This window comes from Pinus tabuliformis, chromosome 5_1 (assembly GCF_031772625.1).
Source record: "Pinus tabuliformis cultivar Carrire ecotype Pingquan chromosome 5_1, CPIR1, whole genome shotgun sequence".
NCBI lineage: Eukaryota > Viridiplantae > Streptophyta > Pinopsida > Pinales > Pinaceae > Pinus > Pinus tabuliformis.
Window position 1 is genome coordinate 507,710,877 of NC_142305.1, and position 6,258 is coordinate 507,717,134.

Sequence of the window (6,258 nt, forward strand, 5' to 3'; positions counted from 1 at the left end):
ACGCTCAGGATCCAACGAAACATTCTGATTCAGAGCTGAATTTAGGGAATATTTCTCGTACTATTCCCATTGATATTTCAGTGAAGCCCGGAATCAAGGAGAACATTCATATAGGTGCCGCATGTACTGACGAAGAAATTGAAACTTACAAGGCCCTATTCCAAGAATTCCGCGACGTGTTTGCCTGGTCCTACGAAGAAATGCCGGAATTGATCCTGCCATTGTTGTTCATGAAATCAAAACCTACCCGGATGCTAAACCCATTCGGCAACGGTTGCGTCAGATTCACCCTCGAAAAGCAGCTGCAATCAAAGCCGAAGTCGAAAAGCTGTTGAAAGCAGGTTTCATTTATCCGATCCCGTTAACGGATTGGGTATCGAATATTGTTCCCGTCAATAAAAAACAAGGAACAATAAGAATCTGTATCGATTATAGGGATATCAATCGAGCTTGTCCAAAAGACAACTATCCTACGCCTTATATCGATCAAATTATTGATGATTGTGCCGGAAGTGAGATGTTTTCCTTCATGGATGGTTTCTCAGGTTATAATCAAATCAATATTCTACCTGCCGATCAACCAAAAACGGCATTCATTTGTCCATGGGGGACATTTGCTTATTGCAAATTACCTTTTGGCCTTAAGAATGCCGGTGCTACTTTTCAACGGGCCATGTCTTATGCATTTCATGACATCAAGCACATTGTGCAACCCTATCTCGATGATTTGCCTGCTCATTCTTTACACCGAGCTGATCACCTTGTCCATTTACGAGCAATCTTTATGAGGTGTAGGCATTATCGAATTCGGTTGAATCCCCACAAGTGTGTTTTCTGTATAGAAACAGGTCGATTGCTGGGATTTGTTGTTTCCAAAACCGGCATTCGCGTCGATCCCTCGAAAGTCGAGGCTATCATCCAATTGCCTCCTCCTTCGAGTTTGCGCCAACTCCAAAGTTTGCAAGGGAAAGCGAACTTTTTACGCCGATTCATCCCTAACTACGCCGAGGTCACTAAAGGTTTTACACGGTTGTTGAAACAGAACGTACAATTCTTTTGGGACGAGATTGCTCAACAATCTTTTGATGCACTGAAACACGCGTTGACCCATGCACCGTTATTGCATCCTCCCAACTACAACCAGGACTACTTCTTATACCTCGCAGCTTCGCATTCCACCATTGGAATGGTGTTAGTTCAAGAAGATGAATTCAAGGCAGAGCATGTGATATATTACCTTAGCAGAACCTTAAATCCAACTGAGTTAAAATATTCACATGTGGAGAAATTGGCCCTGGCAGCCGTTCAAGCTGTCCAGCGTTTTCGTCACTACATTCTTCTCCGCAAAACTACTGTTATTTCGGATTGCAACCCTATGATTTATATCTTGACAAAACAACTGCTAGGGGGCAAGTACTCTAAATGGATCGTCATCCTGCAAGAGTTCGACTTGGAGTTTGAGAAGTCCAAGTCTAAGAAATCTTTAGTCTTCGCGGAATTGATGTGTGATTTCCCGAGTGCTGACACAGAGACTGTGGCAGAGGAGTCCATTGCGGACGAATCTTTGTTTCTTATTAGCACTGTAGATCCGTGGTATGGGGATATAATCATCTATCTCCAAACCCAAACCTTTCGGCCTGAAGCTTCCAAGGAAAACCGTCGAAAAATTCGGTTTCAATCCCAGCAATACAGAATTATTGGAGATACACTTTATCGCCTGGGGGCAGACTTAGTTTTTCGACGTTGTTTAACTCACGATGAGGCTGAGAGAGTTTTGAATGATTGTCACTCTGGAGCATGTGGCGGTCATATGTCTGGGTATGCCACAGCTCAGAAGGTGTTGCGCGCTGGCTATTTCTGGCCGTCTATGTTTAAAGATTGTATCCTTGCCGTCAGAAAATGCCACAACTGTCAAGTGTTTGATCGCAAGATGCGCGCTCCACCTGCTCCTCTCCACCCTATAATTGCCGCTGGTCCATTCGCCAAATGGGGCATTGACTTTATTACTTGTAACCCTCACTCGGCCGGGGGGCATGCGTATATCATCCTTGCGGTTGATTATTTTACTAAGTGGGCCGAGGCGATGCCTACATTCGACGCAAGCGGCAAGACAGCTGCACTTTTCGTATTCAATCATATCATAACTAGGTTTGGTGTCCCACAAGCAATCATTACGGACCATGGAAGCCATTTTCGAAATGTCATGATGACTGAACTTACAAGCCAGCTTGGTTTGCGCCACGATAGCTCTACACCTTATTATCCGCAAGCCAACGGTTTGGTTGAGTCAATCAACAAAGTTCTAGTCGTCATGATTCGACGGATCATTGGTATCCATCGAACGAATTGGCATAACATGTTATTTTCGGCGCTATGGGCATATCGAACTTCAGTGAAAAATTCAACAGGTTTCACCCCTTTTCAGCTAGTTTATGGCTTAGAAGCTGTGTTACCTATTGAGTGCGAAATCCCATCACTTCAAATGGCTGTCGAATTACTTCCAGCTACTTCCGAAGAGGAGAAACGGTTGTTATACTTAGCTAAATTAGATGAGACTCGACGTGACGCTACTTTAGCTATCGAGACTCACGCGAAACGAATGAAAGCTCAGTACGATAAAAATGTAACCCCTCGAAGTTTTTCGGAAGGAGACCTAGTACTATTATATGATCAAGCTAACGATAAGCTAGGTGCCGGAAAATTCGTTCCCATGTGGCATGGGCCCTACATTGTAAAGCGAAAGCTAGCAAAAGGGGCTTATGAGTTAGTTGATTTTGATGGGGACTCTTTGGGCAAACCCAGAAATGGACTTTACCTAAAGAGGTATTATGCTTAAAATGATGGATGGAGAAATTTTTAGATAGGTTAGATTTCCTTTCTAGCTAGCAAGTGTGTTAGTTTAGTCAGTGTGCTTAGCTTAGCAAGTGTGGTTTTTCGTCATTATTTTGGCTCATCTTGGTTTTACTCTTGATATTGTAGATGTCGACGCCTCTCCAAACATACATTGGATTTGCTGATGGTGCTTGTCGTAGTACACGGAATATCTCTTCCGCAGCTTGGGTTATCTATTCACCCTCTGACGAGTTAGTTTCTATGCATGGGGTAAGCCTCGGTCAAACAACGAATAACATTGCAGAATACAGTGCAGTGGTTGAATTATTATCCGAATCTATTTCATTTGGAATTCGACGTTTGATAGTGAGGTTAGATTCTGAACTTGTTGTATTACAGCTTAATAGAGTTTATGCCATTAGAAATCCTGTGTTATTAAGGTTGTTTTTGAGAGTGCGTCTCTTGGAACGTGAATTTGATTACATTGAATATCAACATATTCCAAGGTCTTTGAATACATTAGCAGATGCAATTGCTTCTCGAGTGTTGGACAGACATTTATAATAATCATGCAAGTAAATTTAAAGACATTTCATCATACATGTTAAACAAGATAAGCCGGTAATAGTGATATATAGATATAGATAGAAGTGTGTCCAAAAATATATACATCGTCTTCGATCATAGGTTTAACACACCTTATGATCGGCAAAATGATAGTGCAAAAAGTCAAAAATGTCACATGTGACTACAAAAGTGACTAGTCAATCACTGGTGGTGCTCTCTGTACGACACCACTGCGCGGGCTATCTTGCGCAGAAATCTCCTAAACGGTCCAGGGACCGCGACCACGAAGCGCTGAAGCCTCATTGGAATATCATCCATAGTAGTCTCAGGTATATCTGCCGTGAGACGCTCTAGATCATGCTCCAAATCAGCTAGTACTTCTGCTGTCGCATCCTGTAAGGCCGGTGCCGGTGCAGCTGGATGTCGTCTGTCGTAAGGCCGGAGATTGGCTGGACGCTGTGGTCCAACATCTGCATTTTTAAAATTTTACTGTTACTTTGAGACGATATATATAAAAAAATAAAAAAATACATAATTAGAAAACTTGTGAAAATGAAAGTACCTCTGTCATCCCATTGTTCTCCCTGTGGAAGAACCATGTCCGGATCACCTCTGAAATCCATTCCGGCATATGGAAAGTCTTGTATCACAAAAAGCTGGCCCTCTAGCCAGTCGAAGTAACTGTCTGAGAATCGAACCACTGCAGCACCCTCGTCAGGATGCCGGGCCATCACCGCAACCCATCGAACAAGCTTTGGCTCCCGAGGACCCAAGTCATCAACAGTGAGTTGCTGAGGGATCAGCATAGGAACTCTCTCCAAGGCAAAGCTCACGACTAGAGGCCCATATCCAAAAGTCTTTAGTCGTCCGTTCTTTGCCTTGGTTAGTTGGCTCTTCATATGAGCCGACACAGCTTCGCACCAGTTGAAGATGGTGCCTTGGTAACAGTCAACTGCCATCCGCATTTGGGATCCGGAGGCAATGTGCAAGGCGGCCGCGCCACAAATCCTAGTGACCGTAAATGCAATAACTCTAAGTTCCGCCAGAGCGATGTGTTTTATCTCCACGCCTTTTTTATGGCGAGTCCCTGGTCTGCACCACTCCTCGCGGAGATCATCAAGGGATTGGCCACCCGGCCTGGTCCCCGCAAGGTTGAGTTGCTCACCTCTGTTTGGCAAGCCAGTGAGAAAGTATACATCCGAGGGCTCTATCTCGAGCTGGTGCCCTCCAATGTAAAAGCATTGATCTTGAACGTTCCATCGCTCAACCAGCCATTCCAAAAATCTTACCTGGCCCCTCATGCCCGGTATGGTCCAATATTTGTACAATCCACATGTTCTTAAGGCATCCAGAGAGGGTTGGTGGTTAATCGCAGCTTCATCGTCTTCTACGTGCTCTCTCTCTCTCCAGTCTAACATGTTTTGGGCCCTGCACATCAAAAGAGTCAATTAGAAATTAATTTGAGAAAATTTGGTGGTTTTTTGAGAGAGTTAGGGTTTTGAAATGCGCCCTTTGCGGAAGACGCACCCCGGCTTTTTAGCACAGGGCGTCCGGACGCAGCTCGCCTGAAGGCGGACTGCGTCCCCGACCTTTTTCCCGTGTGAGAAAAAGTCGGGGGACGCGGGTCACCCGAAGGGCACCTGCGTCCGCCGAGGGGCGCATTTTGAACCCAAAACCCCCCAAAAAATGAAACAGAGACCGAAAACAAAAAACCAAACGGATAAAAATGAAGAGTGGGATGTGTAAAATACCTCGGTGAAACGGCGTTCGATTCCGACGGTCAGATTTTCCGCAGCAACCACGGGAAGTTTCTTGTCAAAAGCTCCTTTTTCAACCTCAACAGTGAAACGGTAAAAATGACATGGTAAAAGGTCTTTTTATAGGTTTTTTGGATGAATTAGTTCATTTTTTACCATGAAAAGATGTTTTCGAATGTATTTTTGCCTATTTTAAACAGGTATGAGTAATGTGTCGCTTTTGTGCAGGACGAAGGGATTTCGAGGGAAATTGTAATTTTTCACAAACAAAATTTCAGAGTCATCTTTTAAGCCCTTTTCTGACTCCTAAAACATGAAAAGATCGCCGAGTGTTTCTTTTTCACTCGTTAAAACGGAATTAAAAGACGGTCCCCTTTTAGCTCTTTTCTGACCGCAAAATCAGGAAAAGATTGCCGGGTTTTTGTCGTTTCAAACTCGATAAGGAAATAAAACGACGTGTCTTTGATCGCTTTTTACTTTTCAGGTCAACGATACTATTATGAAAGTACTCCTTGGTCGCAAGATCAAGCGGTTCCCCCAGGTATTATTTTATACTTTTTCGGGCTTGAGGGACACAAATATACGAAAAAGTTCAACGTGGAGTTTCCTTAAGTTTTTCAGACTCTCTAAAATTGAAAAACGCCGAGTTTCTCCTATACTGGGCTCGTTAAACTTTTACAGTAAAGGACCTGTTCAATTACAAACAGGAACGAACCACTCCTTCCTAGGGTTCGCATTTAAACTAGGTTGGACTCGTCCGAAGGATGAGCTTATAATCAAGCATATGTTATCCTCCTCAAGCTTGTTAAAAATAAAGAGGTACTTGCCAGAAATGGTGGGGGAAAAAAGAGAAGAATGAACCTATTTGTCACCTTTTGCCTCAGAAGAAACTTTATTACCGCTCTTGAACACGACACTTTTCATTCACCTGGGTTGGGAAATCTTTTACCTCACAGTTGACTAAATCACTTTGAAAATCTTTAACCGGGTTCAGGGATCAACTTTGAGTTATTCGTCACCAAACCATCTGTTGTGTCGTTATGTGTTCAAGAGGTCTGCAAGCAAAACTTTCATCTGCAAAATACTTGTCATCCATTTGACC